The sequence below is a fragment of the Macaca mulatta genome, chromosome 10 (assembly GCF_049350105.2).
Source record: "Macaca mulatta isolate MMU2019108-1 chromosome 10, T2T-MMU8v2.0, whole genome shotgun sequence".
In the NCBI taxonomy this organism is placed as follows: Eukaryota; Metazoa; Chordata; class Mammalia; order Primates; family Cercopithecidae; genus Macaca; species Macaca mulatta.
This window is the reverse complement of record NC_133415.1, coordinates 92,113,055-92,138,540: the sequence shown is the minus strand read 5'-3', so window position 1 is coordinate 92,138,540 and position 25,486 is coordinate 92,113,055. Positions and strand designations below refer to the sequence as shown.

General features: G+C 45.0%; 1 protein-coding gene across 3 annotated transcripts in view; it reads right to left on the bottom strand.

Annotated features, from left to right (window-relative positions):
• Positions 1-25,486, bottom strand: part of LOC144332162 (uncharacterized) — a 402,040-nt gene that overhangs the window by 190,361 nt on the left and 186,193 nt on the right. The window contains exons 5-6 of one of the 3 annotated variants that reach the window (XR_013399944.1): positions 21,685-21,782; positions 10,854-13,244 (exon numbers count right to left, since the gene is read on the bottom strand). The exons of 1 other annotated variant lie outside the window; for it this stretch is intronic. The gene's annotated coding sequence lies outside the window, so the exon portion shown is untranslated. Of the gene's footprint in view, positions 1-10,853; positions 13,245-20,363; positions 21,499-21,684; positions 21,783-25,486 lie in introns of those variants that run through there. One more of the 3 variants, XM_077951811.1, reaches the window with a different exon arrangement.

The following is a 25,486-nucleotide window of genomic DNA, read 5'->3' as shown; positions in this document are numbered from 1 at the left end:
GGTAATAGCAGTAATTAATATTTATTCGAATCCCTATTCAACTCAGTGCCACACAGGGTTCTCGGCACTTGACATATATCAGCTTATCCCACCCTCACAACCAGCCTGTGAGGAAGGAACCAAGATCACTCCAGGTTGCAACTGAAGAAACTGGCAGAGAAAGTGAATGATTTGCCCTAAGTCTTACAACTACTGAGAGAGAAGTCAGCCAATAGGTGCCCAATAAATCTTGGCATGCTCCCTCACCCCTTTCCCATATCTGCTGAAGAAGAAAAGCCCCCTCAACTGACACATTTGCTGGTTCCAACGGTCTCCACTTCCTTCCCAGCTTTTCTTTAACAGTCCCTCTAGAGCTTCACCACCTGAACTCTGCATCCAGCTCACTCACAGCTCCAGGGGTTTCAGAGTGGGCTCCCTGGACCCTGAGGTCCTGCCCAGGTGCCTCTCAGGACATGCTAGAGCCACAGAGGAGGTGGTGAGAGGGACCCAGCTGTTCATTTCCACTCCACTCCAAGCAGCCCTACTTTTTCTGTCTTTCACGGGCCATGGCTTAAGGAAACTTTCAGGATACCAACCTTCATTTCCCAGGGTTTAAGGTCTCCATGATTCTGTAAAAGTCACTGGCACAGCCTCAGGCATTTTTCCTACAATTCACTCAGTAACTGGAATGTGACTTGTTAAGATCTAGAGCCGTTGGGAACATTTAGGCTACCCTCTCCTGGTGACCTCTACCATCAAGGAATTCAGTCCCCTTTAACTCTGCCATGAGAGCAAGGAGTGAGCACCCCGTGATAGGAAGGACCATGAGAGAAAGCGCTAATTCTGGGGCCTCCAACACTGTGTGACATTGGACAAGTTGTTTAACCTCACTGTACCTCAGTTTCCCCATTTGCAAACTGCAGGCAATAGCACCAACCTATAAAACTGCTCTAATAGAAAGAGCACCTAGCACAATGACTGATGTGTAAAGGAAGCGGTGGTGGTGGCAGTTAAAGCTCCTGCCTATTAAAATGTTACCTCCAGTGGCACATATAACAGTATTAGAAACAAAAATGATAACAATAATAGCTAACATTGAGTGAGTGTTCACTCAGCCACATACTATGCTAAGTAAGTTTTTTGCATGCTACTTCCTCTTTTTCTCTTCATGGTTGGCAATCCTTTGGAGTAGCCACAATTGTAGTTCTACAGAAAACTGCGGCACAGAGAGGCCAAGCAATATGTCCAAGATCACACAGTCAATAGGTCACAAAGCTGGTCTGCAAACCCAGGCCTCTCCTACTCCACAACTAAAGGGCTCACCCACCACTTTACACCACCTCATGGACCTGCACCCTCCCAGAACCCTCTCAGTCCCACCCTCCTGGGTACCCAGCCCTCCTTGAGCCCCCAGGATGCTTCCTGTCCAGCGTGACACCATTTGACCTCCTCCCTCGGCTTCTTGATCCAGTGCCCGAGAAGTGACCCACTCCGTGCCGAGCCCCCACAAAGCCCTCAGCCTGACCCCCGCGTAATGAAGGGAATTAATATGGCCAAGCCTCCAGCCCAGCTGAGCGGCTTCCCAGCAGCCCTGGCCAGTCCTCTAATTGATTAGGCCATAAAGCCTGGGCACTAAATTGAAAGGAGCTGCACTAATTCTCTTTTATGTTAAATTTCTGTCTTTCCCCTTTATCGAATCCCCCGTCCAATGTCCCTTTCCCTCCCCATCGTGGGCTTGCTATGGGCCTGTTTTTTCCGTGCACAGATTAAGTACCTAATCAAAATCTTGTCTCCCCTAATGGCATAAAATTGAAAGATAGATATTGCACTTTACACAGCTGATTAAACACTCGAATGTGGCTAAATGCTTAAAGGGCTTGTTACATTAACTAACTCTGTCATCTGCCCAGTCTTATAATTGCGTGTGCTCGCGCTGCTTCAGGGAGACACAGCAGGATGACTTTTCATCCACCTCCTCTTTGGTGGCCCCCCAGGCCCCTCTCCCAGGGGCCTCCTCCACACAGATGAACCAGAGTACAGGGAGTCAGTGCCCAGGAGTGGCCCCAGTGCTCTTCTTGGTCTTGGGAGCAGGGACAGTGTAGTCAGAGTCCCCCTCCAGCCCAGGCACCAAGTGTCCTCCCCTTCTATTGACTTCCACCTCAGTGAACCAGGGCAGCAGACTCTTCCCACCCCTCACCCCCTAAAGCCTCTCCAGTGCCTCGCTTCTTGCTTTCAAGAGTATAAACATACCCCTAGCCCACTCCCAGAGGGAGAGACATTGAGTGCCTGTGGCAGCAGTGACCTGTCATCTGTTGTGCTTCAACTTTGACCCTTGGCATTCCTCTCCCCTCACCCCCAGGTGCTCAAACTCACCTCTGAAATTAAGGAAGGTTGATAGCTATGACAATGAAATATGGCAGGAGCTGAGCAGGCTCTTCAACACCCACCCTGTTCCTGGACACTCCTGACACTCTCTCTCTTTGTCTTCATTCAGCACAGGGCACGGCAGAGCCTCAGCCACATGGGTGGCAGGAGACGAGACACACACAGGTAATTAATCACCTAAGTTCCCACAGCAAGCTAGCGCAGGGCTGGGTCTTGAACCTTGACATCCTGACCACTGCAGCTCAGGACAGGGGATAAACAGCAGGGGTGTGGAGTGAGCTCACTGCTCAGGCCAGTGGGATTCAGCCTTTTCTGCCACATCTTCCAGCCCAGGGAAAAGGTGATTTTCACAAAGGAGGAGTACATGGAAATTTCCTACTGTGACAGTCAAAGAAGAGTGTGGACTCTGGAGCTGGATCAGATGCTGGTTCAACCCCTGCTCCAGCTATTCGTTTTCTTAGTGACTTTGGGCAAATTTCTTAATCCTTCCACATTTCCGCTCCTTCTAGGTAAAACAGGGACTCCAACAAATTTTTAATGAACATAATCTGTATGCCCAAGTTCAGAGCTATGCATGGGCATCTCACAGCAAAAACATAGGCCATGCCTCTCTCCACGGAGCTTACAGCATGTGTGTGAATTGTCAAATCATTGAATCAATAAAATAATTACCAATTGTGATAAATGCCGGGCACGCCCCCTGTAGACAAAAACTAATAACAGCAACAGCAACCCCAAAGGGCTATTACTGAATAAAAGCTTGTAGTGGCTGCTTTAGACAGGGTGACCACGGGAACTTTCTCAAGCAGGCAACATCAAGCTGAGACCTCAAGGTTCAGAGAGAGCCAGTTACGTAGACATAAGGACGAAGAGTGTTTCAGGCAGAGGGACAGAAAGTGCAAAGACTCCGAGACAGGACTGGGGGTTGTCCCAGGCCAGTGTGGCTAGAGAGTAGTGAGCCAGAAAAGAGTAGTTTTCTGTCTTGCCTCTGTGTCCTCCCAGTTGTGTCCCCCTGGGCATTTGTCACCAGAGCTTCAGTTTTCCCAACCACAAAATGGGAAACACACAGTACAAGACTACGGTGAAAATCCAGTGAGAAAATGTCTGTCCTGTACCTGCCTCAGCAAAGACTGGGTGCCCAAGGCATTCAGGCCAGAAGCTCAGCCCTGGGAGGGTCTTGAACTCATTCAAACCTGCTCCCGTTCAGAAAGGAAGGAAGAGTGCACCTTTCTCCTCTTTCTCTACGTCTGTCTCTGTCTCTGTCCTTTGATCTCCACTTTTCTCTGCAGTCAGCTTTATCTCCTCTTCGGAGGGGTTTCTTTCATTGTATGTTTTTGCCTACTCACCCCCACCTGTAACCCAATAATTCAAATAAATCAGGTTGTCAAGACACCAACTCCAGCCCCAACTATACATGAACTTTTAGCTCAAATGCCGTCTACCAACTCCTGTTTCTATGTCTCCAAATTATATTCTTAAGAGAGAATGTGATTGTTCTCCTTGTCTGACAACAGCCAAGTGACTTTGTACAAATTTCTTAATCTTTCCACACTTCCATTTCTTCTAGGTAAAATGAGGACTCCAGCACACATCCAACAAATATTTATTTAATGAACATAGTCTGTATGCCAAGTTCTGAGCTATGCATAGGCATCTCACAGCAATGAGAGATGTCTGACAACAGACCAGCAGATGCCCCTTGGTCCAGTGGCTATGGCCAGCAGACAGGGCAGTGGGGCAGATTCTCTGAGCAGTGCCTGCAGGATGCAGGCAGTCCAGGAAGCAGAAACAGTGTACAGCTTGAGTAAAAGAAGCCATGGGCCTTTGATTCTAAGAAAAGTCACTCTAGTCCCATAATGCACCGAGCCTCCCCGGGCAATCCGACCTCCTCCTGCCAGCCTGACCAGATGGCCATAAAATACATAGGTCCTCTTCCTTTATATAGTCAACCTCTTTGCAAGAGTAATACCTAGACCAGACCCTGCAGCCTTGGTGGATCTTAACCACCCACTCCCCACATCCTGTGGGAACTGCCTCCCTATGGCGGTAAGAACCACTTCCTTCTATCTGTGAGAACTTCCTTCCTACATCTGAAGGAACCACCTCCCTTGGTATCTTGGAACCATTTTCTTTCTCCCTCCTCCCTTTGAAAAAACCGCCTCCCTCCTCCTTCTGCATCTGGGAACCACCTCCTTCCTCCCTCTACCCTCAGGCTGTGAGAACCACCTGCCTTATCTGTGAGAAGTGCCTGTCTCCTCCCTCTGTCTGTAGAAACCACCTCCCTTGGTCTCTGGGAACCATTTTCTTCCTCCCTCTTCCCTCAGTCCATGGGAACCACCTCTTTTCTCCTTCCGTCTGGGAGAAAAGCTGCCCTCAGTCTATGGAAACTGCCTCTCTCAGTCCACAAGAACCACCATCCTCCATTTGTGAGAACTGCTGTCCTTCCTCTGGGAGAACCACTCCTTCATCCTCCTTCTTTTCCTCCCATTATATGCTAGAACCTTCTCTCCCTTCTTCCCCCACCCTCATCCGTGAGAACCTTCTGTCCCCCACCCCCAGCTGTCCCTCCTCACTGCAGCCTCTGCAGAAAGCCTTCATCTCCCCCACAGTCCTCCTTTATACAGCTCAATTGAGGGGATTATGGACTCCTCACTAAGTGCCTCACATTGAAGATTCATGAAGGCACAACATATATTTTAATAAGGCAGTTTGTACAATACAGAACTCAATCCTATCCAATGCACATCACTGAGAACTGCGGCCAGAGCCCTGCTGGGAGCTGAGGGCACCATGAAAAAGAACGCAGAGATTTCAGGCACCTCGTGTCTGCAGGGGCCCTGGACTCTGCTCACCCCACCCAATCTTCCTGATGAAGCCCAAAGCAGCTTGCCCACCCTGAGAGTGGATGGCTCTGTATGAGCAGAAACACACACACTCACATGTGTACATGCATGCACTCACTCACATACACCTGCATGGGCACCGCCATACACGCACTTACATTCACACAAGTATGCACACATACACACACAAAATTGCATGCACTCACATATGCACACTCATGCATATGCACTGATGCACATGCACACACTCACAGTCACACACTCCGTAAAACAACACTGAGTCTCACACACCAGACTCACAAGAACAGTGACAGTAATCACTACAATGAACTGAACGATTACTGGGTGGCCATCCCTCTACATGCATTATTTCATTTGTGGTCATGATAAAGGGTCCTTGTGTCCATTGTCCACTGAGGAAAATGACCCACAAAGTGGTTAAGTTGCTTGCACAAGGTCACACAGGCAGTAGTGGCTGAGGCAGGATGTGAACCCAGGTCCATTCAAACTCCAAAGTCCACACTCTCAACCACTCAAAACACTGCCTTTGCACAGAGCCACCTCTAATCCTTTCTGGAAGCACAGAAGGAGTCAGGGGAGGGGATAAATAAATCTGCCTGAGACATCTACGAAGTTCCAGTAACACCCTTACATGTGGATACATACTCCTTGACACATCCTTCTTCATGTACTTAGCTCTATCCACTTGCACAGGCCCAAGAACTCACACATGCACACTCACAAACACACACATCCATGCACATTCACTCAGGCACACAGATAGGATGTCCAACCATCCACATTTTCCCTGGAATGAGAGGTTTCCTGGAACAAACTTTCAGTGTCAAAACCTGGGTAGTTCTGGACAAACTGGGATGAATTGGTCACCCTACATAATACAGCCACTCCTATGTACCACACCCACACCCCTCAATGTGCTCAGTCACACTCTCAAGGCTCAGGGTCTGGTGAGTTCAGCAGGGTTTGAAGTTGTTAAGGAACTGCATTTTTAGGACCCTAACTACAGTGTCAAGATTGCATTGAGTTCTAGGCACCTAATTAGTTCATCCAGTTTGCCCTTCTTCTCTCCTGCCCTGGCCCATTTTACCTTCCCCCAGGAACTGAGGAAGCTTGGGGTAAATCAGGGCCACAGGGCCCCGCATTTCAGGCAAGCAGGAATCTTCCACATCCAGATATTTCTCAGGCAGGTCCTGGACCCATCCTCCATCTCTCCTCACCCTAGGGTTCACAAACAGCGAGAAGGGAGGGAGCCCTTGCTCTCCAGGACCTCCATGGAGCTTGGCAGATCTGGATTTCAGTCCCAGCATAGCCTCTAGCTGGCAGCATGACTGAGGAAAGCTATTTAATCTCCCAGAGCCATCCCCATGACAGGAAACTGCAACCCAAGCCTCAATACCTTTTCCTCTCACATCCCATCTCCAACATATCTGGAATCCCGCCTTCACTCACCACCTCCCCTACTATCACCCCAGTTCAAGCTCCCATCATCTCTCACCTGAACTACTGCAGTGGACTTCCAATAGAGGCCTTCTCTTTGATGTTTGTCATCTACAAACTGTTTTCAACTAAGCAGCCAGATAGTCTATTTTTAACACCTTTATTAGGGTATAACTCATATGCAGTCAACCACACATATTTAAAGTATGCAATTTGGTATGTATATACTCATGAAACCACAATCAAGATAGTGAACATATCCATCATCCCAACAATTTCCCTGTGGCCTTTTATAATCCTCCTTTCTCTCCCTCCCCATCCTAGACAATCACTGATTTGCTTTCTAACACTATAGACTAGTTTGCACTTTCTAAAGTTTTATATAAATGAACCCATACAGTAGGTATTGTTTTGTCTGACTTCTTTCACCCAGTATGATTATTTTAAAATTTATCCATGTTACAAGTATCAATAATTCCTTTTTATTGTTGAGTATTTCATTTTATGACTAGAGTCATAATTTATCCATTCACCTATTGCTACACATTTGGACTATTTCCAATTTGAGGCTACTGTGAATAAGGCTACTATGAACATTTGTGTGCAAGTCTTTGTGTAGACACGTCTTCCCTTTTTCTTAGTCAAATACCCAGGAATGCAATAGCTAAGTTATATAGTAGATATATCCTTAACATTTTAAGAAACTGCCAAACTGCTTTTAAAGTGATTGTACCATTTTCACTAACATCTGCAATATATGGGTTTTTTTTTTTTTCCTTCACATCCTCACCAACACTTGGTGTGATCAGTCTTTTTAATTTTCAACAATCTACCTGGTGTGTAGTGATCGCCCTTTATGGCTTTAATTTCCACTTCCCTAATGGCTCATGATGTTGAACATCTTTTCATGTACCTATATCACCATCTATTTATCTTTTTTGATAAAGTCTCTGTTTAAATATTTTGTTCACTTTTTGTTGGGTATTTGTATTCTTAAAATTTTAAGAGCTCTTTAAATATTCTGGATGTAAGTCCTTTAGCAGATATTTGTTTTACAAAGCTTTCCTCTGAGCCTGTGGCTTATCTTTTTGTTCTCTTGACAGTATCTTGTGAAGACCAAATGTTTTTAATGTTGATGAAAGGCAGTTGGTCTATGTCTTCTTTGACTTATGCTTTTGGTGTCTTATCTAAGAAGTCTTTGCCTAACCCAAAGTCACAAAGATTCTCTGCTGTCTCTTCCAGAAGTTTTATAGTTTTATGTTTTATATTTGGATTTATATTTATATGTATATATTTATAGTTTATAGTTTATGTTTTATATTTGGATCCATGATTCATCTTTTAAAAATTTTATATATGGTAGAAGGTACAATCAAAGTTTAGATATTTTTGCATATGGATATCCAAATGCTTCAAGCACTATTTGTTTAAAAGGCTACCCTGTCCCCATTGAATTGCCTTTGCACGTAATTGAAAATCAGCTGCCCCTATATATGTGGAATTCTATTCTGTTACATATTTCTGGACTCTCTAATTCTGTTACCTTCATCTATTTGTCTATTTTGATGACAAAACTTAGTTTGATTAATGTAACTTTATAATAAATCTTGAAATCAGGGAGCATAAGACTTCAAGTTTTTTTCTTCTTTTCACAGTTATTTTGAATATACCAGGTTCTTAGCATTTCCAAATGAATTTTAGAATTAGTGTGTCCATTTGCTTGGAATTATATTAAATTCATATGCCATTTCAGAGAGAACTGACTTCTTAACAATACTGACTCTGACCCATGAGCAAGATATAGCACTCTATTTAGGTTGCCTTTTATTTTGCTCAGTGATATTTCGTAGTTTCCAGGGTATAGATGGTTCATGTCTTTTGTTAGACTTATCCATAAACATTTTATAATATTATTCTCTAGTATATGGTGTTGCTTTTTAATTCCAATATGCAATTATTCATTACTAATATATAGAAATAATTGATTTTCATATATGAATCTTGTCTCTTGCAACCTTACTAAACTCACTTGTTAGTTCTAACGGCGTTTTTGTAATCTCCATGGGATTTTCTACAGAGACAATCATGTCATCTGTGAGTAAAGATAGTTTTACTTTCTCCTCCTCAATCCAGATGCCTTTTATTCCTTCTTGCTTAGTTTAACTGGCTAGAACACCCAGAACAACACTGAATAGAAGTGATAAGACCAGACATCATGTGGGAAATATTCAAGTCTCTCTGATGTTCTGTAAGAGTTTGTGTATGTTTGGTATTATGTCTTCCGTAAATGTTTGATAAAATTTACCGGTGAAACCATGGGCCTGAAGTTTTCTTTGTGGGAAAGTTTTTAACTGCAAATTCAATCGCTTTAATACACACAGGTCTATACAGATTTCATTGATTTTTCTCTTTTTCTGGTTTTCTATTTCATTGATTTCACTCTAAATTTTTTTTTCTTTTTTTGAGACGGAGTCTCATTCTGTCACCCAGGCTGGACTGCAATGGTGCAATCTTAGCTCATTGCAACTTCCACCTCCCAAATTCAAGCAATTCTCCTGCCTCAGTGTCCCAAGTAGCTGGGATTACAGGTGCCCGCCCCATGCCTGGCTAATTTTTGTATTTTTAGTAGAGACGGGGTTTCACCATGTTGGCCAGGCTTGTCTCTAACTCCTGACCTCAGGTTATCTGCCTGCCTTGGCCTCCCAAAGTGCTGGGATTACAGGCATGAGCCACCATGCATGGCCTTCACTCTGAATTTTATTATTCCCTTTTATCTGTTTACTTTGGGTTAAATTTGCTCCTTCTTTTCTAATTTTTAAGGTGGAAACTGAAGTCATTGATTTGAAAGGTTTCTTGTTTTGCAACACAGGCATGTAGCACTATCAATTTCCCTGTAAGTATTGCTTTAGGTTTATCACATAAATTCCACATTTTTTTGTTAAAAGTATTTTTTACTTCCTGCTTTTGCCCATGGCTAATTTAGAAGTGTGGTATTTCATTTCCAAATATTTGAGGATTTTTCAGATATCTTTTTTCTTATTGATTTCTAATTTAATTCAATTGTAGTCAGAGAATATTCTATGTATGAGTTGAATCCTTTCAAATTTATCAAAACTAACAGATTTGTTTTATGGCCCAGAATATGGTCTATCTTGGTAAATGCTCCATGTGCACTTGAAAAGAGTGTGATTTCTGCTGTTGTTGGGTAGAGCGTTTTATAGATGTCAATTAGTTCAAGTTGGTTGATAGAGTTAACGTGGTAGTATCCCAAAATAGCAAGATCCTTAGTCCCTGAGTCACACGTGGAGGAAAGCTTTTCAGGAAAGCCACAGAACAGGAACACAGTCACCGGACTTCGAATAAATGGAAAACGAACATTTGTTGCATTGCACCATTGAGATCTAGGGTTTTAGTTTTTATTGCTCTAATACAGGACTTCACTCCTGAAAGGCATTTTTCTAATATCTCCCTTTCTTCGGTGGAAAACAATATGAAACACAAGAGGGGAGGAAAGTGTCTTTTCCCATTGTAATACTATAAAATTAGCAGTGGCCAGAATTAGACTGAAGATTGGGGTGGTAATTACCAGTCAAAAAATCTTAATCTTAATTTAAGTATCTATCTACTCTTCTCACAAAGACTTGTCTCTCATTCTCTTTTTTTTTTTTTTTTTTTTTTTTTTTTTTTTTTTGAGACGGAGTCTTGCTCTGTCACCCAGGCTGGAGTGCAGTGGCCGGATCTCAGCTCACTGCAAGCTCCGCCTCCCGGGTTTACGCCGTTCTCCTGCCTCAGCCTCCCGAGTAGCTGGGACTACAGGCACCCGCCACCTCGCCCGGCTAGTTTTTTTGTATTTTTTAGTAGAGACGGGGTTTCACCGTGTTAGCCGGGATCGTCTCTCGATCTCCTGGCCTCGTGATCCGCCCGTCTCGGCCTCCCAAAGTGCTGGGATTACAGGCTTGAGCCACCGCGATCAGTAATTTGTTCGTGATGACAACATGAACAACACTTGGCTCAGGAAGGAGTCTGCAAACAGGGCATATGAATACCTTAAATCCTTCAGGGAAGACTTGTTAAAACATGTGTGTTGTCTGCTTTCACCTTCCTCTCTGAGTTTGTCTCGGAATGGAATTCCACTATGTCCCTATTTGTTGGATGGGTGGGTGGATGGGTGGATGGATGGACGGATGAGTTGGGTATGACTAGGTTATCAATGGGAATCTTCTTGAATACAAGTAGAATAGGAAAAGTTCCCATTAAGCCCCTGGATATAGGGTAAAACTTTCTTGCCATCCCTATCTGAAGTTAAAGAAGGAATGGAAAACTCCTTTGTTCCCAGAATAAGGAGGCAGGGTAAACAGTGGCAATGTTTAGGGTGCCATCGAAGAATATTTTTACCAAATCAGGACTTCAGCCCTCTGTAATAAGAGAGATCAAATTTGTTCCAGTTCCCATTGATTTATAAGACAAGAGTATTTAATCCCCTGACTGGTTGATCTATATAAATGGGGTCACCAGCAGACTAATGTCCAAAGCTGCGATGGTGAGCTCAAGTTTTTAAAAACCCTGTCCTCACACTCCAGAATCCTCTCTAAGTCATGGTTCCTGCTCAGTGCTCAACTAAGAGAGGCTCCTTGTTAAATCCTTGGGACAGAAACTTGTCTCCTGTAATATGGTGGACTAGGTATTGGAATTAGCCTCCCTGCTGAAAATAACTTTTAAAAAAATTGGTCAAATGTATTTTGTAAATCTTCCTAAAATCATGAAAGAGCTGAAAGGAAATATCAGTCCAAAGTAGAAGTAAAGGCTGAACCCCAGAGAGATATGGAATGCCGAAGAGACTTTTGTCCAGACGATATTTGCCAAATCTGGACAATTTGAGCTTCAGTGTTCACAACCTCATGGAATGTGGGAAACAGAAGACAATGTCGAAGTCAACTCAAGGTTGAGAGTTTATTAGAAGACTCTCTTCAATCTCACCAAGATCCCCAAAGGTCTATGCTCTATATTGAAGGCGTGAAGTAAACTCTTCTGCCCACCCCCACCATCCCCAGAAGATCTGAATTAACAGTTGCTCAGCGCTGAGCATATCAGAAGTAGGGGGGAAGTCCTAGAAAAGTAGTAACCACAAGCCAATCCTCCAGTGAGCATGCAACTCAAAGTAAATCTCCCAGTGGTCCAAAATAAATACACTTTTTGTGCTCAGTGATCCACATTTGTAGTGGCCCCAGACACCTGTCAGTAATTCCCTGGAGGGATGCGCATACAGCCCAAGCTGCAAAGAGTCTCTAAAAATAATTTTCCAATAGAATTCTGAGGACAACACTTGGACTCCTCATATGCTAGTCCAGACACCCCCACTAACTCCAGATAATCTGAAATGTGTCCCTCCTACCCCTTGGCCAGTGTGGAGGTGACAGAGCTAGCCTGGGCCTGGACTCTAGCATGTCTTCGATTCATGAAGAAGAGGTTTGATAGAAAGTTATGGTGACAGCAAGATTCAGGGGGAAGATGATTAAAACCACCCAAGACAGCACCATTCTGAATCTCCCTCAAGTATTTCTAAGCACCAATTACTTAAATGCAATTGACTTGCTGATTACAAATCATTGTTATCTATTGATTACAATAATAAGCAAATCTTAGCCTAATTCCAGTTACTATATATACTCAAAGACAAGAAAACCACATCCATGAGAATATAACCAATAATTATGTCTTTGGACTAACTCAGACCTTTTGATGCAGATGTGTCGTGTGCACATGTGTGCTAGAATGTGCACCAGGTTTTACACCATTTCAATACACATTTGTTTCAGCTTAGGGAAACCCTTTAGGTTTGCTTTTAAGCAAATCTGAAGACTAAGATATGGGTGCAAGTTATTTCTTTGGGAGGTGCTTTCAGAAAGTAGTGTGAGGGTTTGGAAATTGAGAAGGGAATAAAGGCAACTTGTTAAGAGGTTAAAGAGCAGTGTACCTCCATCCCAAAGGGCTCCTCTGTGAGACTCCTGTGAGCACACCTCAGAGTTGTGCTTTGGAAGGGTGAAAAGCTGGGGTACTTACCCACCAACTCCCAACCCTCACTGGTTGATGGCTGATCCTGGGATTGTTATCCCACCCTTCTGACCAGTTCTACTTGCAAGCTGAACCACTCCCTTGGGCTGTGCATGCACTGAGGCAAGAGAAACAGAAAGCCATTGGCATTTATGGAACTGTCTGCAGGCACCTGCTGGTGTAGGCAGAGGGGATAGAGATAGGCCGCCAACCATATCTGCACAAGGCTTATTCACTGAAGTAAATGGTCTACCTGGGAACATGCTCCAACATAAGCCCATCTGACTCTGACATTAACCAAATGGGAAACTAATGTGATGTGCACTAGTCACTCATTTGCTCACTCAACCAAAATTTACTGTACAACCCTGTGTTGTCATTCTTGCATTGCTTTAAAAAAAATTTGACACTTGATACTGAGTAATTTATGAAGAAAAGAGGTTTAACTGGCTCACGGTTCTGCAGGCTGCACAGGAAGCATGGCACCAGCATTTACCTGGCTTCTGGTGAAGCCTCGGGGAACTTTCACTTATGACAGAAGACAGATGAGGGGCAGGTGACTCACATGGTGAAAACAGGAGCAACAGAGATCAAGGGGAGGTGCCATACACTTTAAACAACCAGATCACTTATCAGGAACAGCACTAAGCCATGAGAGATCCGCCCGCATGACCCAAACACCCCCGACCAGACCTCACCTCCTACACTGAGGATTACATCTCAACATGAGATTTGGAGGGGACAAACATCCAAACTATATCAATCCCCTGTGCCCAGGAACTCTGCAGGGCACGGAGAGTGGAGTTGGGATTGAATATGTGTGGCCTCTGGACTCAGATTTTGTTTTCAATCGAGTGGGTGGGTGTTTCTCAGGCTCCCACACCTTTATTTCATGCCATGAATGTTGAGGCTAGATGGTATCGTGGATAAAATCCTGGGCCCTGGAATTGAGGGGAGTGTGTTTCTGAGTGACTTGGGGCAATTCACGGACCTCCCAGAGATTCATTGTGTTTCTGTATAAAATAGAGATACAATAATAGTTGGGAAGATTAAAGATGGCAATCTGTGTAAAGTGCATGACACGCCACCTGCCGCTCTGGTACTAGATCTGCTGACGAGGAGGCAGAAGAGGAAGAGCCGGTACCTGCCTTTGGGAAGCTCAGAGGCTAGACAGAGAGATAGGCATAGGAATCATAAAACAGATAATCATAAAACAACAGAGATATGGAGGGATCCAGGTGCCACTGCTACATTCAAACCACCTCAAAACGTCCCAGCAGAAAGCAGCTCATGGCATCTGTGCATCAGAAATTCAGGTAGAAGCTCAACAGGGAAGGCTGGGAGGATGACAGTGACTCAATGGCTGGGGTAGGAGTCATTTAGAGCATGGATGGCAAACTACATTTTCTGAGCCGAATCCAGCCATCCCTATCTGTTTATATATTGTCTATAGCTATTTTTGCCCTACGACAGCAGAGCTAAATAGTTGCAACAGAAACTGTATGGCCTGCAAAGCCAAAAATATTTGCTATCCAGCCCTTTACAGAAATGTTTGCTGACCCTCATATGGAATTATTGCATTCATATGATTGGCAGTTGATGCTGACTGTCAGTTTGGACCCCAGCTGAACGGTCAGCTGGAACAGCACACGTTACTTCTCCATGTGGCCTCTCAAGATGAGTTAATTTGGGCTCACTCTCAGTATGGTGGCTGGTTCCTAGAGTAAGCATCCCAAGAGAGCAAGGCGGAAACTGGGTGGCATTTCAATGGCACAGCCTCCAAAGCCACACAGCATCAATCTGCACTAGTCTGTTAGCCAACGATTCACTAAGGCTCAAGAAGAGATGAACCTACCACTCACTGGAAAGTGACAAAGTCACATTGTAAAGAAGCTATGGAATGGGAAATATTATTGCTGCCCACTTTGGCAAATACAATATTCCATGCACAGGGGCTTTTTAAAAGTGGATTGAAGCAGAAAGGAGTTTGTTTTTCAGGGATGCTTCCTAGAAGAGTTAGAACTTCAGCTGAGGCTATCCAGGCAGCTGAGCACCAGCCAGGCAAGAGCCTACTTTTGGTGATATTCAAACCTTCTCTATAGTAGTACAGATTCCAGACTCTGCCTGTGGGAGCAAGCCCCAAACACGGAGAAAGGAGCGGGCCCAGAGGATCCCTGGGCCACTACATGAGACAACAACGAACCAGACCAGGGCAAATGCCAGCAATAGAGATGTAGACTGACATGAGCTGGGAAGAACAGTGGCATTGTGCCTGAAATGTTTAGCAAAATTCATATAATTACAATAGGAGTAACAACTAATATTGATTGAGCCCTTACCAGGGGCCAAGCACTGTGCTAAGTTCTTTTCATGCCGTTTCTTTTCACGCTCCCAAAAATCCAGTAATGATTTTTGGTTTCGTTTTTATTTTGTTTCCTGTTTTTCATTTTGTTTTGTTTAATGTTGAACAGATTTTTAAGACATTTATTTCAAGGCAAACATATCATAGGCCAAGACTCCAACTCCAGCCCTTTCCATACCTATAGATGAAGGGCCACCTGCTAACAGAAATCCCAGGACCACTCTGACAGTGCCGTAGTATATCTCCTTCTGAGGCTGTTAGACACAGCTCACAAAGCCAGGCATGGCCAGAGATAAAGAGTGTTGTTTTTCACGCCTGGGGAACTAAAGTGCTTGACTTACAGGCTAAGTTTTCCTTGTGGCAAATCTTCTGAAATACAGCCACAGCCTATTAACTGGTAGCACGTGGGGAGAACCAGGCAGAACAAGGAAGTCCGCCTCTCCTTGGCTGCAGAGAACAGAAGTGGGTGGAGTAAAGTGAAGAGTCAAGCATGGCCTGCTAGAGATGGACCCCCCCACCCCTGGCCAGGCCTCCTGCGGCCCTCGGAACCCTGAATGTTTGCTCTGAGCCCTCTGTATACAGCCCTCCTGCAAGCCCCAGCCTTAGGCAGTCAGTCCCGGAAAGCAAGGAGCACTTGGCTCCACTGTGGGCCTAGACTCTGGGGCTGCCTCACACCATTACTTAACTCCTTCAAGGAGGGAAGCCCTGTGGGCTGGGGAAGGCTGTCATCATGAAACTCCTTGAGACTCTCCATGCCTGGGACTGGGTCAGCCATGCTCCATCCTCCATCAAAGCTGGGTGAATGAGCAGATGAAAGATTCCTTCACACCTGTTCTTGTCATGCTGTTCAGTTCATACTCAAAGCTTTGGCATGAAATGGGAAAGCTGTATAGCCGGGTTTCAGTGCTTACTACCGCCTTCCATCCTGGGGTACCTATGCCATCATCTCATTTCAGTGAAGGAGGGACCTTACGGAATCAAAGACTTGGTGTTCCCTTCAGTGGAGCCACTCAGCCTGTGGCCTGGATGTCAGCAGAGGCCCATCTGCAGCTGGACACCTGCCCACACCTGGCACTTGGAACACAGAATGCTCCGTTGAGTCAGGCTGGTCATTTGTAGCCAGTCAGAATCAAACCAAACATCCAGAATGCAAACCCCTGAGCCTGTTTGGCCATATAATTAGTGATGCTTTTCTGAGAACTAAGCCTGAAGTGGGTCAGATTCCATCCAAGGTAACTCTGTGGACATCTCATCTGAAGCTTTTCCTATAAAAGAGATGTCAAGTGTTTCCTCCCACCCCATACCCGAGGCTTAGATAATATGCTCCATTCACAGGTCTGGCCCTGTGCGACCTCATCACCCCTCAGCCATTGCTGATTGGATCAGGTGTTGTAGGCTGGGCCAATCATATTCTCCATCCAGAATTGTGGGAACTGAGACACAAAAACTGAAGCATTTGGCTGTAGAACACCATAATCCTTTCCTTTGCCGGAGTTATCTCCATTTGTGATTATACACATACTTCTGTGATTATTTGATAAATTAATGAGTCATTGAATTAATAAATGAATGAATGAGAAGTTGAATAGCAAGGTCAGATGGAGGCAAGGATAGAATCAGCACAGAAAACTGAGAAAGAAGTCCAGAAGGTTGAGAATTTGGGAGGCTTGCAAAGGAATCAGATCTCTAGAAAGAGAGATACAAGATAAGCCCACGTATGGCTCCTGCATATGATTTTTTCGAGAGACCCAGATGTCTTCAGTAAATCCTCTTTCTGTCTGGACTTATTTGAGTCACCTTCTATTCTCTGCAGCTAATGTTTCCTAGGTTTCTATACTCCAGACAGCTCTCTGCAAAACGAGTGAGAGAGACTCAGTCTTCCCCCAAGAAGATGCGTGGCCTCCATGAGTACACCACAGCTGAATCTACACTGACTCAATATCCAGGAGAAGAATGCAAATACAGCTACTGGGCCAACAGATTGGCCTTTTTTATTTTTTTATTTTTGAGATGGAGTCTTGCTCTGTCACCTAGGCTGAAGTGCAGTGGCACAATCTCATCTCATTGCAACCTCCGCCTCCCAGGTTCAAGTGATTCTACTGCCTCAGTCTCCCGAGTAGCTGGGATTGCCGGCACCGCCATCATGCCTGGCTAATTTTTGTATTTTTGTAGAGACGGGGTTTCACCATGTTGGCCAGGCTGGTCTTGAACTCCTGACCTCAGGTGATCTGCTCGCTTCAGCCTTCCAAAGTGCTGGGATGACAGGCGTGAGCCACCTTGCCTGGCCCAGATTGGCCTTTAAAAACACAAATGTTGGAAAGCATCCTGGGGAAAGAATGAATGATTTGCATCACCACTGAACTCAGGCCTAAGTGAAAGACAGCCTGGCTTCTGCAGGGTGTCACGGATGTCCCAGTTCTCCAATATGAGAGGGAACTGCACCTTTCTTCGAGGCAATTCTGAAGGCTGGAGAGAAACGGTGGTACCGGAGGCTGCCCCTTGGATCTCATTAGCTAAGTGGACCTGATGACAGGTGTTGCTGGCACTCCTCAGGAGGAATTCAGGTTGCATCCTTCACTGCAGGAACAAGTCATTCACACCAGATCCATCTCCTTGCACCATCCTGCCACTCTCTGAGGGGGCCGCCGCCAAGTGAGGTAGGAATACGTTCACACTTGTGTTTGCAAACTGTCACCTTTATAAAACAGGCAGCGTTTTTCTATTACAATTAAAAACACTTATGTCAAGTTTTGCTTTTAATTAAATCCTGTGCCTTCAACTTGCTAAAGAGCAAGAGGGACAAGTGGCCTGTGTGGTACCAGAGAAAAATGAGAAAGTCTTATAGGAGCTTCCAAGAAGACTGAAATTTGCTCTGAGAGCTGCTGACCCTAGTTAGAGGCAAAACTTAAAATTCTGTAGCCTTCACTCAGGGAGGTAGGTGAAAACACGGGAAATTTGGAAATCACTATGATTACCAGCCCTGCACTTTTTTCCTGCCAGTAAAACTCCACCTTTCCTCATGAGGTGGAGATGCTTGGACCCCAGGATATCACTCCACTCTAATATGACTCGAAGGGATCTGCTAAAGGAAAGTTTCCTCTGACCTCATGAAAAAGAGGCAGTTGAAGAGAAACTGTCTGCTCCCACACTGGCTCCTGCTTCCTGCCCCTGACCATGGTGTAACGATGTGATGATTGAAGCTATGGCAGCTATTTTGTGACCATGAGGGCAATGCCAAGAGAATCACAGGGAGGCCAGCCCAGAGACATGACATTGTTGAACTGCTGAACAAGTACCAGCATCTTCATACCTCTAGACATATTGTATGTGAGAAGAACACACCCTTGCTTATTTAAGACAACTTTGTTATATTTCCTATTACTTGTAGCTACAAACTTTTTTTTTTTTTTTGAGATGGAGTCTTGCTCTGTTGCCAGGCTGGAGTGCAGTGACGTGATTTCTGCTCACTGCAACCTCCACCTCCTGGGTTCAAGTGACTCCCCTGCCTCAGCCTCCCGAGTAGTTGGGACTACAGGCGTGCACCACCACGCCTGGCTAATTTTTTGTATTTTAGTAAAGACAGGGTTTCACCATGTTGACCAGGATGGTCTCTATCTCCTGACCTCTTGATCTGCCCACCTCAGCCTCCCAAAGTGCTGGGATTACAGGCATGAGCCACCGCTCCCGGCCGCTACAAACATTCTTAATTGATACAAGGCATGAATCAAGCAGCTGAGTCCATAGAAGGGAAAAGAAAAAGTAGCATTACCTCTGAACCTACTTCCAACTACACTAAGAAGAGACTATAAACCCCTTGCCTGATCCCCACGCTCCGTTCCATATCAGTCTTCTCTAGTCTTCTCTCGTTCTGTATTCCAGCCACAAGCAGCATTCTTTCCGTTTCTCCAGTGTGTCATACTACTTCTTGCCTCAGGGCCTTCACACAAACTGTGCCCTCCATCTGAAATGCTCACGCCCTACTCTGTGCCTGTCTGTCTTCTTCCCATACTCTCATCATTCAGGTCTCAGATCAAATGCTACCTCCTCCCAGAAGCTTTCCCCAAAAATCCATTCTAAAGCAGCCCTGATTTTCCACCTGGCACATATTTCTCTCTGGACTATATTTATATGTTGACTTCTTCACTTTCAGTCTTTCCAATCAACCCTGTGATCTGACAATAGCAGCCCTGTGGATTCATTTGCCATTATTTTCCCCATGTTTAGCACATGCCTGATGCATTTTAGTCCCTCACATGCTTGAATAAAGGAAGGAAATACTGTTTACTGTGCTAGTCACTCTCATTTGTTAGCACAGTACATTCTCTCCATCTGCCCAGGAGGTGAGAATGCTTGTCCCCATTTCAAAGATGGCAAAACCAAGGTCCAGAGAGCTTTAATAATGTATCCAAGATAACATAGCCAGTAAGTGATGGGTCATGATCCAAACACTGGTCTTCTGGTCCTGTGTACTCTCCTCTGCATCAGAATTGCTTCTGGCTGAGCTTTGTCAACTTTATCAGGGGATGATGGGGCAGCATTTCCAAACATGGTCTTGAGGAATCCTGGGCCTATTAGCAGCTTCACAGACAGAAAATAGGGTGCAAATCCTCCATGAGCTGCTGAATTCAAACATCAAGTCCAGCAATAATTATCACTTGAACCCAGGAGGTGGAGGTTGCAGTGAACTGAGGTCGCGCCACTGCACTCCAGCCTGGGCAACAGAGCAAGATTTTGTCTCAATAAATAAATAAATAAATAAATAAATAAATAAATAAATAACAAAAAAGAAGCAAACACATTTTATTTGGTGATGAAGAATCTTTCCAAAATGCCCAAATCTACCCGACAATTTACTACAGATGAACACTCTGGTGGGGTCTTCCTTTAAAGAATGAGGTTTGTATAAGGCCTCTGTAGCTGCTCTACCCTAGGCCCCAAGGATCTCTGACATGGCCTGTAGATGGTGAGGCAGAATAAATCAGAAAAAAAACTCTAATGTTTGGACTTGATACATGCCAATGCCAGAATATCTCACCATGGTGATTTTGCAATGCAAAGCTGCCATGAACTGTTGTACAGGTTTTGCACTGCACAAATCTAGGGGCTGACTGTCTATTATGCAAATGGAGCCCTCAGTGGTATACAGGGCAAACCTACCCAACCGCACATAGCATCTCTGACCATTAAGACCTCTGATTAGTTTGTTGGTGTTTGGTTTTCGTTTAATACAGATTTCTGGGCCCCACACCCAGGTCTTAAGCTGAGAATTTTTACTCATATGATACACCAGGTATGTATGATACAGGTCATCTGCACACCACCCACTGAGAAACCCTCCTAGAAGTGGTTATGATTGGATTTTACAGTAACTCCAAGACAGGAGCTGGTATCCCTAGTCTTCATTCCCTTGTCCAGAAAGAAAGAATGAAAAACATTTGCAGGAATTTAGAGTCCTAGTGAGCCGACTCTCTCAATGTGTTTCTGTTATGTCCTGGCAAAAAGCAGCAGCTAAATTCTGGATCCCAAAATAGGAAGTCAAGTAGGTTGCCTAAGTATGAAAGAAATTCTGTTGTCTAGAGAAAGGGGGTAGTCTTCGTTTCAGGGGAAACCCTGGAGTTGGCAAAACCCCTTCAAAATGATTCAGTGGGAAGGTGACTGCTAAGTAGAGGCCCATGCACCCCACTGCGCAGAGATGGCTGTTGTCTACAGTCACCAGGATTAACTGCTTGCTGCCTCAACTGCTCAATATGCTTCAGTTCAATCTGCTGGAGGATTTTTTTTCTCCCTCCCAGACATGTATCTTTGACTTCCTAATGGAGGCCAATTAGAACTAGGATTTGTTTCACAGTCATTTTGCTTAATGCATCCTTATCCATAGGAGGGGAGAAAGTGTGTTATCATGTTTATCCGTACAAGAAGGAAGGATGAACTCAAACGGTGTCTCTCTAAATTTTCCAGCCGTCTGAATCACACATCCCTAACATACACAACATGTTTCCCTTCTTCTGCATCTCTGTTTTCGACACTTCCCTAGAGGAGCATCCTCAGACCCCTCTCTGCTTCTTTAAATCTTTTTTCATCTTTTCCATGCCCCACACAATTGATACTTCACAATAAGACGTTCCCTGATGTATCCCAGTGAGAGTTAACTGCTCTATCCTCAGCTCTCCAATTACACAGTGCCCCTCGGTCTTATCCCAATCTGCCTTGGTGCATGGCTGGCCAGCTGTGTACACGCCTGTCTCTTTTGCTAGAGAATAAACTCTGTCTAGGTAGGGCTTGTGCCCAGGTGGGCACTGCAGAAATGTGTGCCAAAGGCAAGCATGCCACATATGACTAAATTCAACTTTTAGCAATGTGGCAATATGATAGGGTCTCATTAATTCATAGTAGTTTGAGGAGATCTCAATTAATGAGAAACTGGGGTAATTTAAAAGAGCAATAGCAGCTGGGCACGGTGGCTCACGCCTGTAATCCCAGCACTTTGGGAGGCCAAGGCGGGAGGATCATGAGGTCAGGAGATTGAGACCATCCTGGCTAACATGGTGAAACCCTGTCTCCACTAAAAATACAAAAACAAAATTAGCCAGGCGCGGTGGTGGGTACCTGTAGTCCCAGCTACTCAGGAGGCTGAGGAGGGAGAATGGCATGAACCCAGGAGGCAGAGCTTGCAGTGAGCCGAGATTGTGCCACTTCACTCCAGCCTGGGGGGAAAAAAAAGGCAATAGCTTACTCAGAAAGTCAGACAGAAACTCAAATTAACCCAAGAGTATTATTGAAGACCTTACCTTCTGAATCAGTAAGGATGAAGTAAGTAAGGTTCACTAACCCTCAAGAACATATTAATTATAGCTTATCAGTTAGGCAACAGCAGGTTCTCTGGGTTGCTTCACTTAGAAAGGCAGCCAGGCCTATGGATTAAGAGCTAGTATGTAAAATTGGCTGGACCTGGGCTTTATTTAGTTTTCACTAAACCACATACTAGCTGCATGGCTCTGGGCCAGTCACTTAACTCTCTAACCCTCAGTTTTCTCATCTGTAAAATGGAAATAATTTCTTCCTCCCAGGATTATTATGAAAAGAAATGATGTCTGTAATGCATGTCCCACTGTACTGGGCACATTGTAAGTGCTCAATAAATATCACTTGCCATTGTAATTATTATTTAATCTGTGAGAGGAAGAGATTTTCTAAATTTAAGAACAGTTTTGACCCTACTCTGTACCTGTCCTGAAAGGTTTGGGGGGCGAGAAACACCTCATCAGATTGTCAAGCCTCAGGACCCCGGATGTCAAGGACTTATTATGACCTGCTCAGCCAGTGGGGCAGGCTGGCAAAGTGACTGCTGGCAGAACAGTCCCTGTACATATTTGTCCCATTTTCCAATCACAATACTCTCCAGAAATCAAGACGATTAGCCCCTTTTTCCAATGCCCTCATGAGTGAAAACCAAGAGAATTAGAGTTGGCTTCACCCAAACACAAGCTCCCAATATGCAGACACTCCAGTAAGCTAGGCTCAATTTGATAGAGACCCGAGCCCCCCTCTCTCCTCCCCAGCCAGCACATTTTAAAGACACAAAACCAATCAATAGGGAGCATTCAGAGTTGCTGCCAGTGGCTAGAAGAGAATAGATGCCGAGAAAGTCATAACGATGATAAATCCGGGCTCCGCTCCTCTCTGACTAATGTAGGCACTAAAACACACCATGAATATCCTGCTTTGAAACGTGTCACGCTTCTGAGGGACCAATCAATCTCTGGCTCTCGGTGGACCACATTAAAATAAATTTGTCACTGTGAGTTTATGAAATATTGATGGTGTTTTTTAGTCAGGGTGTTAGGAGGTGGAAAGGTGTATCTGAAGAGGGAGGCAGGGAATGGGAGAGTTACTTTAATGAATTATCTCCAGGCTAAGAAAGGAAACATATGCAGAGACTGGAGGAAGATGAAGCATGGAAGAAAATACATTGGCGTGGAGAGCAAAAAGCTTCCAGAATGAGAAAGCCCAGAGCAGTGATGCCTAAGCTGTGTTCCAAAACACACAACTAAATGGCTACTCTTGGGAGGGACTTGGGTGAAAATGGGGGTTTCCTGGTAAAATTTGGGAAACTGTATACTCAATCCAAGCCTTGGAGAGACAGGTGCGCAATAACATGTTAAAAGTTCTGAGAAGTCCTGCAGTGAAAAAGCTCATCTAACTTTGTTTAACCTAATATTTCCCAAACTTATTTAACATGGCAAAATGAACATCTTACTGAACACTACCTAAAGTTCTACGGAAGCCAGTTTGGAGATACCGGACTACGTCCTTGCGACACAAACTGTGGTCCATGAACAATCAGCATTGTATCGCTTGAGGGCTTGTTAGCAGGCTCCGTCCCAAACCGACTGCATCAGAATCTGCATTTTAACAGGATCCCAGGTGATTTATGCACAGTGAAGTACGAAAAGTGCTAGTTTAAGTGACCCACCAGAGAAAGAAGACTATACAGGACAAGCTAAGATATGCCTGGTAATGAAGGGCTTCTGTTTGTAGTCCTGACCATGGCCTGCACAGCAGGACCGAGGGACTCTATGCCCTCATCCAGCACTGGGGCTGTGTATCAGCTGAGCAATCACTCGCACTGGCAGAAGCTCAGAAGGCTTTTTTTTTTTTTTTTTTTTTTTGAGACGGAGTCTGGCTCTGTCACCCAGGCTGGAGTGCAGTGGCCGGATCTCAGCTCACTGCAAGCTCCGCCTCCCGGGTTCACACCATTCTCCTGCCTCAGCCTCCCGAGTAGCTGGGACTACAGGCGCCCGCCACCTCGCCCGGCTAGTTTTTTTGTATTTTTTTTTTTAGTAGAGACGGGGTTTCACCGTGATAGCCAGGATGGTCTCGATCTCCTGACCTCGTGATCCGCCCGTCTCGGCCTCCCAAAGTGCTGGGATTACAGGCTTCAGCCACCGCGCCCGGCCAGAAGGCATTTTTAAAATCAGGTGTGCAGTGACCTCTCTTGAAACAAGTGGAAATTATAGACACCCAGTGGTCTTTTTGTATTTGCAAAACCAAGAAACGGAAATACCTCCACCAGCACTATAAAAGCTGAATTCAGGTCATCAGCCTGCCCAAACCTCACCAGAAGCCTCAGGCTTGTCACTTGGCCTCTAAAGACATATACCCCAGTGAGAGTTAAAGCTCTATTCTCAGCCCTTGATTTTATCCCAATCTGCCTTGGCACATGGCTGACCAACTGTGTACATGCCTGTCTCTTTTGCTAGAGCATAAACTCCTTCTGGGTAGGGTCTGTGCCCAGATGGCCGCTGAGGAAATGTGTTCTGAAGGCAACCATGCCACATATGACTTACTGCTGGTGCCTGCACGTGGAAACTGAGGTGGAGAAAGCCCAGGGATCTCAGCCAGACTACCACTGCTGCACAACAGGTGGGTGCTCAGTCTCTGCATCCCAGCTCCGCTGCTTACTTAGCTCTGTGACTTGGCAAGTGACCCCACCTCTCTAAGCCCCGAGCCCCAGCTGTCTTGTTCACCTTTGTATTCCAGTGCCCAGCATATGTCTGGCACATAGAATCACTGAAAACATGCTTGATGCATGAATGAGTATACTGCTGAATCTGTGCAATGGGGACAAGGCTATTTCCCACCTCTTAGCGTTATTGAGAGAATTCATGGAATTGGGTCAGGAAGGTGCACATCGCAGACATTCAACATGAATCTCTGCCTTATTTATGTATTAGACAGTCCCATGTGGATGATGGAGGGAATTTTTAACTTTTTGCTTGTGTTTTGGCAGCATGAAGAGAATCTGATGCTGGTCTTTGTTAATTAGTGATCAGTTTTCTAGTAGATCAAGGAGGCAGAACAGGATTCTGCTCCCTCTGGTGGCTTCTGAACTTCTTTGTTCCTCAGAATTGCCCTCTGAGAATTCTTCCCAGAAGAGAAATGGTTGGCAGGAGCCATGCCACACCCTGCAGAACAACTCCCAAGGCCTCTTGACCTTGGTCCACTGGCCCTTAAGAATGACCCTGATACCTTGGAGGTCCTTTTTGGTTCACTAACCCTCAAGAATCTCCAGTGACCCTCAAGAGTCAGCTGGGGGGAGTATCTTGTTCTTTTCTTTCAGCAGCTACTGGCACCCATGGAGGTGGTTTTCTTCCTTCTTACAGATCATGTGACCAGGACAGGACCAAGGCTCAACACACTGCTGGACTCCTCTGCTCCCTCCCCAGGTGTCTGAGCACACCCAGCTTCAATCCATTCTTCCCTTAAACCCTCAGCTAATTACTCTCTGTGAGTCTCAGTATTCTCCTCTATATAATAGGGAGAAATAAGGTCTACCTAATAATGTTGTGATGAAGATGAAATGAAATAATGCCTGTCATTGATTATTGATTTTGATCAATGGATGTTG